The sequence below is a fragment of the Ursus americanus genome, chromosome 5 (assembly GCF_024610735.1).
Source record: "Ursus americanus isolate L20-20 chromosome 5, mUrsAme1.1.p, whole genome shotgun sequence".
Lineage (NCBI taxonomy): Eukaryota > Metazoa > Chordata > Mammalia > Carnivora > Ursidae > Ursus > Ursus americanus.
This window is the reverse complement of record NC_142131.1, coordinates 17,675,635-17,694,260: the sequence shown is the minus strand read 5'-3', so window position 1 is coordinate 17,694,260 and position 18,626 is coordinate 17,675,635. Positions and strand designations below refer to the sequence as shown.

Sequence of the window (18,626 nt, the reverse complement as noted above, 5' to 3'; positions counted from 1 at the left end):
AGAGGGAACACAAGCAAAGGGAGCGTGAGAGGGAGAAGCAGGCTTCCTGCCGAGCAGGGAGTCCAACGCGGGGCTTGATCCCAGGACTCTGGGATCATGACCTGAAGCGAAGGCAGATGCTTAATGGCTGAGCCATCCAGGCACCCCAGCACACAGGAATCTTGCTCATTATTCTACCCTATCCCCATGAGAGAACCATTATTCTGCCTTTTATGATAATAGATTTGTTTTTAAAATGATTGATCCTTATATAAAATCAATTGCTTTTATTCTATATAATAGCTGTATTGAGCTATAAGTTAAATATTATATAGTACACCCTGTTAAAATCAAAATTTATTGGTTTTTGTTATAGTCACATAGTTGTGCAACCATCAGCAGTATCTAATTTTAGAATATTTTTATCACCCTCAAACCCACATCCATTAACCCATATCACTCCCTATGCCCTTCCCATTTCAGTCCCTGACAACCATTCATCTATTTCTGTATTTATGAATAAATATATTCTGGACATTTTATATAAATGGAATCGTACATTATATGTATTTTGTGACTGGCTTCTTTAACATAGCAAAATGCTTACAAAGTTCATGCATGTTATCATATGTATCAGTACTCATCCTTTCTTTAATGCTGAATAAGATTCCATCACATGTATATACACATTAGGATATCCATTTATCAGTTGATGGACATTTATTAGTTTCCACTCTTTGGCTATTATGACTGTTGCTTCTATGAACACTTGTGTACATTTTTTTTTGTGGATGTATATTTTTAATTCCCTGGGGCATATATCTAGGGGTGGAATTGTTCCTTATATGGGAACTCTATGTTTAATATTTTGTGAAACTACTAAACTGTTTTCCAAAGTGACTGCACCATTTTACAGTCCCACCAACAGTTCATGAGGATTCCAGTCTCTTCACTTCTCCTGCAACACTTATTACGGTTTGTCTTTTTTAACTATTTTAATGAGCCTCACATGGTATTTCATTGTGGTTTTGCTTTCCATATCCCTAATTACAAATGCTGTTAAGCTTCTTTTTATGTACTTTTTGACCATAGATTTATATTAATTGGATAAATATGTTTTGAAATCTTTTCCTGATTTTAATTTATCTTTTTATTGATGTGTTGAAAGATTTTCTTATATATTCTTGATACAAGTCCCTTATCTGATGTATAATTTGCAAATATTCTTCCTAATCTCTGGTTTGTCTTTTTCACTTCTTAAATGTATTTTTCTGAATCATAAGATTTTTTAATTTTAGTGAAGTCCAATTTATCTAATATTTCTCTGTGTGTTTGTGTGTGTATGTGTGTGTGTGTGTGTGTGTTGGCCTATCTAAAAAAATCATTGTTAACCCAAGATCACAAAGATTTACTGTTCTGCTTCCCTCTAGGAGTTTAATAATTTTTGCCCTTATATAGGTCTGTGATCCATCGGAGTTAATTTTTGTGTAGATAGGAATCCAACTTTAGTTTTTGCATGTAAGTATCCATTTGTCCTAGCAGTTTTTATGGAAACACTATTCTTTCTCCCATTACTTGTCTTGGCACCATTGTTGAAAACCAATTGACCATCATTATAAGGGTTTATTTCTGGACTCTCAATTGTATTCCATCGATCTATATGTCTATCCTTATGCCAGTATCATACTGTCTTGAATATTGTAACACCGTAGTAGGTTTTGAAATCAGAATGCTTGTGTCCTTAAACTTTGTTTCTCTTTTTCAAGATTATTTTGGCTATTCTGCACCCCTTGAATTTCTGTATGAATTTTAGGGTCAGTTTGTCAATTGTGCAAAAATAGCATCTAAGATTTTGATAGGAATTTCTCTGAATTTGCAAATCAATTTAGAAAGTATCACCACCTTAACAATTTAAATCCTCCATTCTATGAATGTGAATAAGTGATGCCTTTCCATTTACTTAAGTCTCCTTTAAGTTTTTCAATAATATTTTGTACTTTTCAATAAGAAGTACACTACTCTAATAAATTTACCTTTATGTATTTAATTTTTTCATGCTATTGTAAGTTATTAATATTCTCTTAATTTTATTTTTATATTGTTCATTGTGAGTGTATAGAAATACAATTGGTTTTATATGTTGATTTTGCATCCTGCAACTTTGTTGAACTCATTCATTAGTTCTAATAGTATATTGTGTGAACTCCTTAGGATTTTCTAGAAATAAGATTTTGTCATTCAAGAACAGAAATGGCTTTACTTCTTTCTTTCCAAGTGGGTGCATTTGCTTTTCCTGCTTAATTATCCTAGAAAGAACCTCCAGTAAAGAATTAAATAGAAATGGTAAGAGAGGACAGCTTTGCTTTGTTCCTGATGTTAAGGGGGAAGTATTCGGTCTTTCAAAATTAACTATGGTGTGAGCTGTGGGTTTTTCATAGATACTTATTATTAGATTGAGGATATTCTCTTGTACTTCTAGTTTGCTGAATATTTTTTTATTGTTGCAGTGCATTGGATTGGATTGGATTTCTGCCTCTCTGTATTATGCTATGGTTTTGCCTTTTATCATACTAATAAGAGGTGTTATAGTAATTGATATTAGATATTAAAGCAAACCTTGTGTTCTTGGATCAATCTCACTTGGTCATGGTATGTATAATCCTTTTATATATAGCTGGATTCTGTGTGCTACTATTTTGTTGAGGGTTTTTACATATATAAGTTCATAATGGATATTGGTCTGTAGTTATTCTTTTTTGTGATTCATTTTTCTGGTTTTGGTATCAGAGTAATATTAGTCTCAGTGTTACCCTATTCTATTTCTTGGAAGATTCTGTGAAGGATTGGAATTAATTCTTCTTAAAGTATTTGGTAAAATTCATTTGCAAAGCCATCTGGGCCTCAGCTTTTCATTGTGGCAAGTTGGTTTTTGTTTGTTTTTTAAGTACCAACTCAATGTCTTTCTAAGTCATAAGTCATTTTGGTTGTTGGTATCTTTCTAGGAATTTGTCAATTTCATCCAGCTAATCTAGTTTTTTGTATAAAGTTGTTAATAATATTCTCTTGTAACCATTTTTATTCCAGTAAGGAAGTACTGGTGCCTTCTATTTTATTCCTGATTTTAATAACTTGAATCATGTCTTTTTTCCTTGGTCAGCCTAACTAAAGTTTTGTCAATTTTGTGGTCTTCGCAAAGACCCAGCCTTTGGCTTTGCTATTATTTTTCAATTATTTAGCTATTTTCTATTTCAGTTTTTTTCTCAAATCCTCATTATCTCCTTCTTTATGCTTGCTTTGAGTTTACTTTGATTTTTTCTTCTAGTTTTGTAGAATGGAATTTTAGGTTATTGATTTGAGATCTTTCTTCTTTTTTAATACAAGCATTTACTGATATAAGTTTCCCTCTGAACAGTATTTTTGCTGCACCAAATAAATTCATTTGTACTGTGTTTTTATTTTTATTCTTCTCAGAGTATTGTCTAATTTCTCCTGCAATTTGTTTGACAAAGAATAATCATTTTAAATGATTATTTATGAGTATACTGCTTAATTTTCACAAATTTGTGAAGTTTCCCAAACTTCATTCTGTAAACTGATTTCTAACTTTATTCCATTTTGGTGAGAGAACATAGTTTATATGAATTCAATAATTTTAAGTTAGTTAGGCTGGCTTTCTTTCTTTCTTTCTTTCTTTTTTCTTTCTGGCGTCTTTCACTCAACATTGTTTTTGTGAGATTAATCTCTGTAGTTTGTTTGTTTAGCTTTATAATGCACCATGGTATGAATATTATACAATTAATTACCTATTAAATTGATGGGTAATGGTGGGTAAACTGTCTAGATTATCTGCATTATTTTTGCATTTTAAATGCATTTTTTTGGTGTGCATATGTATGCGTTTTTGTTGTGTATATAGCTTGGAATTGAATTACTGTGTTATAAGAATATATGTATTACGTGTGTGTGCATGTGTGTGTGTATGTATTCAAGTTTAGTAGATAACTTAGCAGATAATTTGTTTCCCCACAAACAGCATATGAGAATTTTACTTGCTTCTTCACATCCTCACCAGCATTGTACTCTCACTATTTTTAATTTTAAAAGTTTTGGTAGGTATATAGGGCAATCTCAACATGACTTTAATGTCCTTTCTCTGATGACTAATGAGGTTGAGCGCCTTTTCATGTTTATTGGATGTTAGGACATACTCTTTTGTTAATGGTCTACTCAAGAACTTTTTTGCCTATGTTTTTTTTATCATATTGCCTGTAATTTTTAGGACTGTGTGTATATTCTGAGTATGCATATTTGGCATGTGTGTGTATGTACTGAAAATATCTTCTAGATTAAGGAGTTCTCATATTTTTAATTTGCTGTTTTTATTTGATTAGGTGAAGAATTTTAATAAATTTTGTGTCAATGGAGATGATTATATGAATTTTCTCATTTGTTCCTTAGCTCATATATTTATTTTTTAGTATAAAACTAATCTTGCACTCTTGAAATAAAATTAATGTGTCCAGATGTATACTTTAAAATTTTTATTAGATTAAATTTTCTATTATTTTGTTTAATATTTTGGGATCATTTTCACAAAAGAAATTGACCTATAATTTTCTTTCTTATGGTTTTTTTTTCCAGATTTGCTCCAGAGTCATGCTGCTCTCACAGAATGACTTTGAAGGTATTTCTTATTTTTCTACTCTTTGGGAGAGTTTGTTTAAATAGCCATGTTTCTTTTTACGTATTTGAAAAATTTACCAGTGAAGCAATCTGATCCTAAGATTCTCTCTCTCTCTCTTTTTTAAGAAGCTTTTATTTATTTATTTGAGAGAGAGAGAGAGTGAGAGAGAACACTAGAAGGGGGGAGAGACAGAGGGAGAGGGAGGAGCATACTCCCCACTGAGCAGGGAGCACAGTGTGGGGCTCCATCCCAGGACCCTGGGGATCATGACCTGAGCTGAAGGTAGATGCTTAATTGATGGAGCCACTCAGCTACCCCTTAAGGTTCTGTTTGTGGGTAGGTTTTTCTTTATGAATTCAGTTTATTAATAGCTATAAAACTATTCAGATTACTTACTTTTCAGTCAAGTTTTGATGTTATGTTTTCAAATTTATTGGCATATTATTGGTCATAATACCCTATTTTTATCTTTTCAATGTTTCTATATTTGTGATGATATTCTCTTTTTGATTCTTGATATTGGTTATTTGTGATTTCTCTTTTTCCCCCCTTGATCAATATTTCTGGATTTTCTTAATCTTTCTAAATAACCAACTGTTTGCTGTTTAAGTTTTTTTCTAATATTGGCATATCTCCTACTTCATTAACCTCTCATCTTATTTTTGTTATTTCTTTTCTGGTACATTCTTTGGGCTTAATATACTCTTCTTTTTCTAACTTCTTGAAATTGTTATCACAATTCTTTTTTTTTTTTGCACTTAAGGTTGCAAATTTGTCTCTAAGCTTATCTATAGCTTCATAACAAAAGTTTCATATGTAATATTTGTAATTCAGTTCAAAATATTTTATAACTTCAACTGTGATTTCTGGTTAGTTTCGTGTGTTATTTAGAAGTGTGTTTTTTGATGTCTAAACATATGTTAATTTTTATGCTAAGTTTAAAAAATGACTTCTAATATTATCATTATGTTCTAAATAAGTATATATGCATGTATGATTTACATACTTTGATGTTTTTTGAGACTACTTTTATGGTCCAGCATATATTATATATATTTCATATGCATTTGAAAATAAAGTACAATTAGAAACAGATTTGTAGATTTAAATAAAGTCGTTTGCTATTCCTTTTGTTCTAATTTGATATATCTCTACTGATTCTATATCTTTCTGTTTTAATAGTTACAATGATTGAAATTTAAAAATTTTCAACTATGATTTTGGATTGGTCTGCTTCTCCTTGTTTTGAGGTCAGTTTTTTGTTTATGTATTTTGAGACCATTCATTAACTGCAAAAAGTTTAAGACTCATATATTTTGGTTGCATCGCTCCTTCATCATTATTAAAAATAAACCCCTTTCATCTGTACCTGTGAATTGTTGAGAGAAAATATTTGAGAAAATATTTGCAAGTCATATGTTTGATAAACTTATCAGAACATATAATGAACTTTCAAAACCAAAAATATACAAGCAAAATATATAAGTGAGATTGGGAGTTTATTTTAAAAAAAAGATGTAAATGCAGTTTTTTTCCTTTATATAATTTTTAAATAACCTATTTTTAAATAACATGTAAAGAAAATCTAATTTTTATAATCATAAAAAATAAAAATATACTTCCATATTCTAAAGGGTATTCCCATTTATTTTAAAATAAAAGAAACTAGAGGTTGATAGCTACATTTCACCTATCACTCACTGTCTTCTTAAGCCATTAGCATGGGTCAAAGTTGACTTGAACTCTTTATAAGATTTTTTTTTAGGAGACAGAAATGGAAAAAAAAGATTGATAAATTATAAAAGACAAGAAGATTTCTATAAAGTTAAAATGTGGTACAATTAGATGGAAAGAAAATAACAATGTGTATTGTAAGGTTTTGAATGAAGTGATCTGCAAATTACCCAGGAAGTTCAGAAAGAAGACTGGGATAATTTTAGTGACATTTTATTCTGTAGCCATTTCCTGAAGTATTCTTAGTAATATATCACATATTCTATAGATATATGACTGGCAAAAGATAATGTCAAAATGTCCATAATATGTGATGAATTCTGTTTTAATTTTATGAAGGCTTTTAGTAAAATCACATTGAAAAATTCACCTATTCTTGTTTGAAGAGTAAGACATCTGGCGTTGGGACTGAGATTTTTTGTACAAAGGAATTTTTTTTCAGGAAACATCATATGTCTCTAGTACTGAAGAGTTCTTTCATTCAGTGACACATATTTATTACCTACTATGTGTCACGCCTGTGCTAGGAACTGGGAATTTACAAGGGTAGGAAAAATTTATTAACCTTTAAGGTAATTTTTGGAGCAATGGTCAAATAACCCAGCATATAATTTGATGTGACTGCTATAAATACTGTTATTAATAATAATAGCAACTAATAGCAAAAAGCACTTACTATATTCCAGACTCTGTTTTAAGCATTTTATGTGTATTAATTCAGCTAATAATAAAACCCAGGCTGCTCCTGTAATTCAATGAGTGGACAGCTTCCTAATCCCTGTGATACCATAGAAGGCTTCCTGCTGAAGGTGGTGATTGAGCTGAGTCTTAAAGCATAAATAAGGCCAAGAAAAGAAAGAATCAAAGAAACACTAGGGACATAGTCTAAACAGAATAGCATTTGCAAATATATGGATGCATAAATCAGCCAGTATATTGAACTACGTATAATTTAATATATTTGGAGCTTTGGATACGTGGAAGAATGGTGGAAGGAAAGATTGGAAAATTCAACAATCAGATCATGAGGAACTTATATATCATGCTGGTAATGTCGGACTCTCCAGGAGGTGAAGGGAAGATAGTTAATAATTTTAAACATGGAATTAACATAATCAAAATAATCATTCCACTTAGTGTGGAGAATGGATTAGGAGGGAAATGTTGGAGTCAGACAGTTTAGAGAATATTGCAGTAGTCAAGGCAGAGGATAATAGCCTGGGCTTCCAGCAGTGGGTAAAGGGATGGAGACGTGGACAAAGTTGATAGATATAAATAGGTAAAAGAGGTAGGAAATGGTCATCAATTTTTTCATCAGGGAGTGTAATGGGTAATTTTATGTGTCAGCCTGGCTAGACCACAGTACTCAGATATTTGGCTAAGCATTATTCTAGATGTTTCTGTGAAGGCATTGTTTAGATGAGATTAAGATTTAAATCAATAGACTTTGAATGAAGCAGATTATCTTCCATAATATGGGTGAGCCTCATTCACTCAGCTGGCCTTCAGAGAAAAAAGACTGATCTCCCCAGAAGAAGACGGAATTCTGCCAGCCAACTTGGACGTGAACTGCAGTTCTTCCCTGGATCTCTAGTCTGCCAGCCTACCCTGCAGATTTTGGACTTGCCAAGACTCCACAATCATGTGAGCCAATTCCTTAAAATAAATCTCTCTATTATATTACATATCTTGTTGGTTTTGTTTCTCTCGGGAACCCTAGCTAATGTAGAGGGAAGGTAAAAAGGAAGAGTCTTGGTTTATTCCAGCATTGAATGGTTTGTGGAGCCATTAAGACATTGGAAACACAGGAGAGATGACTTAGGAGGATATAAAGAATTTAGTTCTGAGATATTTAATATGAGGTATCTGGGGGTGCATACAAATGGAGGGGATCAATAGATAACTTTCATGCGGCTGAAAGTCGAGCAAGATGATATTTGGGCTACCTATTTCACTCTAGGAAGGGGGCTTCTGTAGTTGAAAAAAACACATTCATAAAGACAACAGCAGCAGAACATTGAGACATAGAGACACAAAGTAAGACTAGAAGCCTGGGATAAGAGGACAAGAAAACTGACAGTAATCTTTTAGAGTTGAAAATAAAAACTAAAACAGAATGGTGTCACAGAAGTCAAGAAAAGAGAGAATTTTAAGTAAAGATGAGTCAAATGTTATTGAATAATCTAATTTTAAAATTAGGAGGAAGTCAGTGACCTAAGGAAGAAGAGTTTTCTAGAGTTATAAACTAAAAGCCAAATAGCGCTTACTACAATATTTTCCAGAAAAGCAAATCACATTTGTAGCCAACATATAACCATATTTGTAATGAGATTAGGAGAGAAAACTTCATTTAGCATACATATATTGGTCTGCAGAATAACTCTGAGGCTGAGAGAGTCAGGAAACCTGCCAGTTCTCCCTTGGCGAGCACTAGATCCAGAATCTGAACTTGTGTGTCCAGTGCTCCATAGTAAACTCATAATAATACACTGGTTCCCAGAACTGTAAAAGTGAGGCAGGAACTCACAGATAGCAATAGCTGAACATGGGGGAGAGAAAAAGACAAAGGAAAACAATGGGGAAAAAAGCATAGAAAAAACTCGTACTTGTTTATAAGAGAAGAAAAAAATATGGAGGATATCAGACTGAAGGATAAAGAGGTTTATAGCTGGCACATCCAAAGAATAGGACAGGATTCCCTAATTGTTGGTATTAAGAAGAGTGTCCAAATACTTTTCAAAACATAGCAATATAGAAAAATACCAATCAATTGCCCTTTTAAAATATTATATAAATTGTTTATTAGATTGAATGAATGCTGTTTTGCTTGTTAACATTTAGAACATAGGAAAATCGAAAGTAAGATCTTAAGTAAAAAAATTTTTTAAAAATTAAAAAGTAAGATCCTCGGAATGCATAAATTTTGATATAAAAGAACTGTACAGATAAAACAATGCCTAAAAATACTTCTAATTGTATTTTTTAATAAAAAATACTGTTTGTGTGCTACTTATAATGGGAAAAAGGTATATCGCAGTATTTGAGATATCACTCTAGAATTAGCATGTTAATGCTTATTTTAATACTATCTAATTCTGAAATGTCATCACATTTTTTTTTTTGAATAGCTGGATCAATGAAAATTTCAGGGAAATACATCAATAATAATTGCCCCACCGTCCAACATACAGTTCTTGATAATCTCTCTGTCTTTATTTTCTTCTGTTCCTATAAGTGGACATACATTTTAATTTTCAAATAAGGTATTTTATCCTGGTTGACTGGTAAAATCTGTTGTCTCGTTCAGATAAAATGATTGCTTTAGGTACTTTCACCCCATAGATCTTATTGTGTAGTTTTAAGAATTATTCTGAAAGAGTATAGAATACCTTGATGGTAGCATTTTATTCATTATTTCTTTAAGAAATCTTTGGAATGTTCGAGGGATGAATATACAGATTTTTCTTCTGTATTTTCCCACTCCCTTCTTTGTGTCATACACCTCAGAATTGTTTGTATTAAGCAACATAGTAATGCCTGTCCACCAACCACACTCCATTTTGTCAACGTAATCACCGAGTGGATGCGCGCATCATTCTATTATACTTGTAGAGAATTAGCATATATTCTCCAGTTTCAAAAAAATGTGATGAACCTATGTTAGATATTATCCTACTTATATGTAAATATAATTGAATATGCAAACCCTCTTTTGCTAGTCAGGTTGTTTTTAATTATTTGTAATTTTCTTTTTTTTATTTACTAAATAAATGATATGTTATAGTTACGTTTACGCCTGACTTCCGTTAGTAATTATAGTTTTATATCTCTTGCAGCATTCTTAGACCTTTCCATACTGCTTGAATGGTTATTTAAGGCAATCCAGACAGGAGGGAGATAAAACATAAATGAATGAACTTTAATTAAACTTGTGAAATAAATATTTTTTATTACCTTGGTGTTGTCCTCTCAAGTTAAATAGGTTAACTAAAATCCAGAATATTTCTTTATGCATTTCTTTTTTTCTGAAATTCTCATAAAGTCATTCCAATAATTTAGTAATTATTCCTTTCAAAGAAACAAGCTATTTATTTCCTTTTTTTGAAAGTCATTTAAATTGTGTGCATAATTTAAATTATAAGTTATATAAATTTTATTTTTTTATTTTTTAAAGATTTTATTTATTTATTTGACAGAGACAGCCAGCGAGAGAGGGAACACAAGCAGGGGGAGTGGGAGAGGAAGAAGCAGGCTCATAGCGGAGGAGCCTGATGTGGGGCTCGATCCCAGAACACCGGGATCACGCCCTGAGCCGAAGGCAGACACTTAACGACTGTGCCACCCAGGCGCCTCCTAAGTTATATAAATTTTATAACCTCTATATGAGTAAGAATATATTTGCAAATGTAGATAAATTTTCCTCAGCATATACCCATATTTAGCACAAATTGCGGAAGGTTGACAAAATTTAACTCTGAATACTTGTTTTTGTAATTATTCTTCACTCTGTGTACAACTTTTACTGAATTGTAAGTTTCCAGGTATGGGAATGGATCACTGATTTCTAGCAACAAGATGGAAAAATGAGTGGCAGTAACTTATTTTACAGATAATTGTAAAGTAATCCTTTTTCAACAAGTACTTTCTTTGAAATTGCTATACAATGTGGTAGATTTAGTAATATATTACTTTGTATGATAACGAGCAACATTTCCAATATAAGCACTTCAGAAAGTGGTCTTTATTGGAGAAAACAGACACCGAAGTTTATTTCCAAAGAGCTGTCTCTGTGCCAACAAGAAAGACAACAGGCATTACACACCATTTCCTATCACTAAAAGTTATAAAGTAAAATTTCTTTTTTCAGGCCTATGTGGAAAACATGGAATTTTTCTTTTAAAATAAGAATCCTATGCCCAGTTTTTTTGTTCTCAAACTACCAGATGTTTTATGATAAAACTCTTCAAAGTTTCCTAGTTTTCTAACTTCTATCGATTTCTTAGTATCTAGAATTAATGCTACTTGGACTTTTCTCTCACAGAAATCCCAGATATCTAAATATCCTCTTCTCTTTTAATACAGTTTCTAACTTTTGTTCTGGTAAATCCAGATTTACTTTGCTTAATCTATTTATCTGCCCATCAAAGTCTCCCAAGGATGCAGTTCTAAAAGCAGTCTTGTTTTTCTTCTTCACTGACTCATATTTTAACAAATTGCCTATTACTCATGTCTTAAGGAGAATGCTCTTAGTTTGTTGCTTTACTTTCTTCTTAGAGGGAAGGCGATATTTCTCATTTTCAAGTTCTTAATTTTAATTAAGGTATTTTGAGGGTGGGGCTTGTTTATACTGACCACTCCTTTCCATGTGCTCCAGAGTTCATGGAAAAGCCATAGCAACTGGGGGACTCCTAAGTACACGTTGCCACCTGGCCAACAATTTGATACTTGCAAATTACATTTGAAATGGATATAACTGTTAGAAAATCATTATATTAATTTGTCTCTTGTGGGTTTTCAAAAAGTTGTGCTTTTAAATTTAGGGAAATAAATGTAATAAAACCACACCAGAAGGAGCAAATTTAATGCTATTATAATGCCTCTAGAGGGCAGTATTAAATTATTTGAGGCTACAACTTAGAATTTTCTCATGCAAGTCACTCACCATTTGAGGAGGTGACAGTGCAAATGTAAGAGGGGAGTATACTTTCTGTAATCTTATTCATGGATGCAAATGGCTGTGAAATCTAAGTCCTCACAGTTGAATCAACAAGTGTTGTGAGAAGGGGATTTTTTAATTGAGCTGCTTATCTGCTCTTCAGAGAATGAGCTTACTTTCTCCTGTTAGGCTTTATGGACCATTACTGGCATGCTCAAAATACATGAAGCTTAGAATGTGAAGAAAATAAGGGCACTTGTCCTCCAGTAGGCATCTTTCCATGCAAGCCACTATAAAAACCACAGTGTGGTCGGATCACATGATTTTCACATATGTGATTTGAATTACGGATTTAAGGAAAAAGTATATAAGGAAATTGTTTTAATAATCTTTTCAAAATTTATCAGATGCAAGTGTAATTTTCATCCTATGAGGATTCTCTATTTGTAGAATCTCTGTAGATCTCTATAGACAGAGAAATCTAGATATAGATATACACACACATACAGATAATATGTCAAGTTATTTCTAGTGTTCCTATTAATGAAAAAAACAAGTAAATATAAGGAATTATGAAACCCTCACTAGCTACTGTCACTGAACTTCAGTGCTTTTCCTCACAGAAACCATTCTCCATCCCTGAAGCATAGGAGATATTCCTAAGACCAGGGTGAATTATTTGGCCTTTTCAAGTAGTGAACTATAATTTACAGTTTTTCATTTCAGTTCTTTTTCTTTGTAGATGTACTTTTCCGAAGTTAAAAAGTCAATTTGATTTTTCCTGAATAATCATGTCACACCCTGAGGTGATGAAAGAGGATTCTAGGCCCCGCTGCTTTCCTGTATTCAAAACTGGTTGAAAGCATGAAGGTTTATTCTTCTTGTTGTTGATATAAAAGGTAGGATCAGCATGACTGCTTTACTTGTCTTTTGGCATTCTCTTTGGGAGTGTAGAATATATTTTCTTTTATAGAATATGCTTCCAAACCGAATACAGAATCTGAGGGATGGTTTTGCATTTCTTCCAATGTTTTTTTTTGTGTGTGTGTGTGAAGGAAATATTAAGCATGCCCTTTACATTTGTACAAGTCATGCTTAATTTAAAATTAAGTGCAAAAGGAAATGTAGATTTCAGTAAAAAATGTATTTAAGATAATTTATATAGCTCATATTTCTTAGTAATATATTTGTACAGTACTGTGACTATTTTATGAAAACTTACATATCTCTGGGAGAGGTACATAGCATTATTCCTGCTTTAAAAATGGGAATGTGGAATTTAGAGTCAAAAGTGATTTCTATAAGGTTACACGTAGATCAACATTGACATAAGCAAGAAAAAAAGTTTTTCTGATTTCTATCTAAAATTTCTTAGTACAAAGAAATCTTTTCTACATCAGAAACCAGACATCCTTTGGAAGCAAAGAGGAACCAAAGTCTATTTGCTTCCAAGTTTCTCTAAATAACAGGAGCTTCCTCAGAAAGCAACTTCTAGTCTCTCCTCCAGTACCACGTGCACCTTCCATGGCCCTGTTCTTGGCCAGCGGTGCACACGCGTTGAATGACACATGTTCCTGCTCGTAAGTCCAAAACAACAATGAACTGATAGTTTTGTCTTGGAATAGTCTATGCATCCACTGGGGACACATGAGACTGACTAGTATATAAACTCTTCTGGTACTTTTAATAATACACATGAGCATTCCAGGAAAGCCCCTGATTTGGAACTTACGACTGAAATCTCTCGCCAGCTTGCATGGCAGAAAAGATAATATAGTTCTCCATTATGACTCTGGCCTCAGAAGTAGTTCTGCTCATCGCACATCCTCGTGCTCACTCTAGCTTCTTAAACTCATAGAGGTGGCATGGATTGTGGAATGCGCTGAGCTCCGGCAGTAATTGCATTCTTTGAGTTGTAAGCCAAAATCTTTGTACCCATTTCCTGAACCATCTCCTACACCTGTTGTCCTGACTCCCAGGTTTTCTCTTTTTACTCTAATACATTCCACCTTCTGCCATTGCTGCTTGTCAAATTGTGTCCAGACTAAAATCCAAACTCTTCTATAAACTTGTCCAATTTTGCTTACTTATTCAGCAAAATTTCTTTCCCCCTGCAGGATCTACATTGTTTGAGCTACTTTGAATTCTTCTCTGTTACTTGCATATTAAAACAGCTTAATTGTTAAACAATGTTTAAATTATTATTTCATGCATGTTGATCTCAAATCTCCACTCAAAATTTAAAAATCCTGATAATGTAGTACCCATAATTCAGAATCATTTTATATGTTTCCCAGCATTAGGTAGTGTTTGGACATAATAAATATTCAATAAATATCTGCTCATTCATTATATTTTTCCTAAAATTTTATTAGATTTATTCATCTTTGTCTTTAAATCTAAAAGGCAAATATTTTATGCACTTCCATTATCACTAAAGAAATACCTAGACGCAAAATTATCAAACCATAACACATCAAACCATACCAAATGTATTTGTTGAATGGCTTTAATGAAAATTTTGTTTTTTTCCCCTTTATTATGAGACTGTAGAATGTTTAGATTTAAAAAAGACCATATAGATGATCTAGCCCAACTCCCTTTTGTAGACTTAGGTTCCATGGTTGGAGATGAGATGAATTATATGTCTACTAAACTTTCACCAATCTGTAATTTGCCTTTTAAAATAGTTCTGTATACATTAGTCTGAACTCTTTGCAAAACATGCAGGCTTGGCTACATCATACTCTTTTGAATTATCCTTTGGATCGAGTGCAAAAAATTACCTGAAAAATATCTAAATCTGTAGACCATTCTGACTCAACTTCCTTTAATATTGCTTCCACTATGTACCATTTCCTTTATTGTAATGCATTATGTAGCAGTCTCCTACCTTTTCCCACATGCAGTCATGTTTCTCCCAGGATACAGTCTATTGTCTATAAGATACAAGAGGCAAAATATTGTAGCTCTTCGGAACCTGGGCTCTGGAGCCACACTGCCTTAGAGACCCCACCTCTCTACTTGCTGGCTGTGAGAACTTAGGGAATTTTAAGTAATTTCTCAGGGCCCCTGTTTCCTCATATGCAAGACAGGAAAAGAGTAGTGCTGATTCTTTAAAATGGTTGTAAGGATTAAATTATTTAATACATGAAGCTCAAGGGATATCATAAACACTCAATGAGTTTGTATAGTATTTATATTATAATGATTGGTACCTATTGTCAATTTACAAACAGAAGAAAACAAAGCAAAAGGACAGTCTTAAAATACCATGTCTAAGGAAAGTTGATACATATCCAAATCCTGAATGGTGAGTTGACTTTTGAGTTACAATAAACAAGACAATAGCAAAAATGCTACATATCTTTATACTTTTAAATGTTTTATGACTGTCATGATAAAGTACTAAATAGAATTCTATTATACACACACACACACGTAGAAAGAGAGAGAGAGACAGAGACAGAAAGAGACAGAAAGAGAATATGTAGTCATTGATAGGAGAAGGGATACATCTATTTTTTCTGATTTTCTTTAAAAGATTTTTAGCTTCACGACTGGTTCAAATGTGCAGCTGCTTCTTAAAGATTATTTCAGGCATCCCTCAAGTTAGGGAGAGATAACTAAGAGCAGTTGATATGGAATGAATAACTGAGTAAAATACTGGTCATGGGATCAAAGTGAAAATAAGGAGTAAGACTTGAGCTTTGATGGAATTAAAAGATAAGATAATGACAAAGTCATTAATAATGTTTTGTGGTTTCCAAAGTGCTTCACGTACAATATTACTGTTGATACATTGTAGAGAAGAATTTCCTAATCACTCAATTCCTTCCCTAGATTTCTACTCTTTTGAACTATTGAAAAGCCATATTTATTTATTTTCTGATATTTATTTTTGCTTCTCCTTACTTCAAATTACACTTATGCACACTTATGCATCAATTTAAAAGTAACATTGTATTGTATTTTATATTATCCAATTCTGAATTACAGCAAAAAAAATCTCTCAATCTATATAATATCTATAAAGAAATTCTGTGTCTCTTGTATGAGACACTGGAGTATATGAGGAAAGGTTGCTGAGTAGTCTGTAGCTGGGAACTGCTAGGAACCATCTTGATCCGCAGCTGAGCTCGTTTGGTGAGTTAAGAGGTAGGGTGGTAGGAATAGGGGAAAGGAACAGCAGGAAGAGCATGCATTTCTTGCTCACAATCTTGTCCAATTGGCAACTCAATCCTTTTGTTTTAACAAGCTCTTCTGGGATTATAAATAACCACCAGGAAGGCCAGAACTACAGACCATCTATTTTTTATCCTTTGTGTAAATCATATCAACAGCAAGCAGAGACTAGAGATTATGCTGCTATATGGGAAGAAGGGAGAGAAACTCTGGAATGTAGGCAAGAAGAAGAAAAACAAAGGGCGAATGTTATCAGGGCTGGTGAGACACCTCTCATCAGAACCATCATTTGTTTATTGACTCTCTGCTAACACCTCCTTCTTCACCTTTCCTTCGCTGTTGTTAGCGTAGGGTTTTCTTTATTCTTGGGCTTCCTAAAAGACATCTCTAGTAAACGTGAAAATTCTCCTTTATCTGTTTAACATCAGGCTTTCACTGGGATGCAGGTTGGGGGTAAGGGGTGCCACGCAAAGTGGTCAGGAAGTGGCTACCATCTATTTCCCAACTATCTCTTCAAATTGAATTCAGGTTGACCTTGATAGGTGTATATGGCAGGATGAAAAAAATAGGAGGCCGAGATTTGTCTTACCACCTAATTCATTCTCTTATAACAAAGAGAGTTGGGGGGGGGGTGTTCATAAGTGTTAAGCTTTCCACATACAATGTCTTCCCCCCAGATCTTTTTCCATGCTTCTCAAATCTCTATGCTCCTCTGCCCTGCCTGTGTATGCACGCACACAAGCATGTGCGCACACACACACACACACACACACACACACACACACACATCATTCTCCTGTAAGAACCTCTCTAACCTTTAAGTTTTGGTTTTGCCAGTACCTCCTTGCATCAGAAATATGCCCATCTATCTTGCGATGTCCACTACCATAGGCTTCAGTCTCCACTTTCTCCTCTTTTTTTATGAATACTTATTCTGTCAGGGGTAAGATAACAGGGGTAAGTGAATAGTCTAGTAGCAGCTCTCAAAGTTTCTGCAAAAATTACTTAAAAGCAAGTTTGTTTACAACAGTAGTCAACATAGCCTGATCTCATGAAAAAGGTACATCGCTTCTAATAATGTGACTTTGACCCTACTTCTTGAAAATAACAACTCAACATTATTTTACTAATTTCTAAGCCAGCTTATTAACAATAGGTTTCCATATTAAAGGAGAAGAACCTTGTCTGAGGCTTCAGAATAGGTGGTATCAGCAGCTTCAAATAGAATCTGACTCCCAACTTTATCTCGCAAGAAAAATGGATTGCTTTCAGCTCATTCCATTATACACAATGGGGAGGGGACGTTCTAGCTTTCTTAAACAATGGTCTGAAGGTTGATGTAGCCTCCTCAAGTTAACCTTCCTGATAATTTGAAAAAAAAAATGTGTAAGAATGACAGGAACAGAGTAGATGTTCAAAAAATACTTATTGAATTTAATAGAGATAAAATTGGTGAGTTTTACTTGTTAATTTTTTTCAATATTTGTCAAATGAGGCTATTCCTCCATCGAACAATGATCATGTACCAGATACTGTTCTAGAATACCATTTCTCTCTTTTTTTCTTTTGTATCTTTTATTCTTTTTTAAAATTTATTTATTTATTTATTTTTATGATGTTCAATTAGCCAACATATAGTACATCATTAGTTTTTGATGTAGTGCTCAACGATTCATTAGTTGCGTGTTAACACCAAGTCCTCAGCACCACATGTGCCCTCCTTAGTACCCATCACCCAGTTACCCCATCCCTCCAGCCCCTTCCTTCTCTAACCCTCAGGTTAGACTACTTTTCTCTTTTTCCCCCACCTCTATAAAACGTACATGCAGAATACAACCTTAGTAATATCTCTCATCACTTGTAGTGATTTTCAAAGGCACTCGAGGGAGAAATGTTCTCTTAGCAAAGATGCATTGGAATGGCTGGTAACAGAGAGCCCTGTGTAGTTTGAGAAATTCAACCCCATTCTCATATTCCACTCAGATATCACAGATATTCTTGATCTTCTGTTTTCCCTTCTTAAATATCAGTAGCCAAGAGCAGAAGAAGAAAGCCTCCTGAGGAATTTGAATTTGGCTAATGTATAGTATGATACATCTTATAAATGACAGTAATTTTTATAAACATAAGTTTTAACTTCCTTTGAATGCATCCACATGTTTGAAGGAGTTTAAAATTTTCTGTGAGGTACCTATTTTCCTTCGAATACTGACATTATGCCTAAAAAGAAACTTTAAAATAGAAACAAACAAAAAAAACCTTTTCTATTTTTTTGGATAATGTTTATTAAAAATCTTTCCTGTCAGTTCATTTTATGATAATATGCTCAAAATTAAATTATTTCTCAAAGCACACTGGTAGGGGCACCTGGGTGGCTCAGTAGGTTAA

At 33.2% G+C, this 18,626-nt stretch overlaps 1 long non-coding RNA gene across 1 annotated transcript in view; it reads left to right on the top strand.

Moving 5' to 3' along the window:
* The window catches only part of LOC123791476 (uncharacterized), a 507,626-nt gene extending 494,171 nt beyond the window's left edge, over positions 1-13,455 (top strand). The window contains exons 21-23 of the long non-coding RNA XR_006779388.2: positions 4,621-4,663; positions 5,846-8,041; positions 12,796-13,455. This is a non-coding gene — a long non-coding RNA (uncharacterized LOC123791476). The remainder of the gene's footprint in view (positions 1-4,620; positions 4,664-5,845; positions 8,042-12,795) is intronic.
* Positions 13,456-18,626: the final 5,171 nt, after the last annotated feature.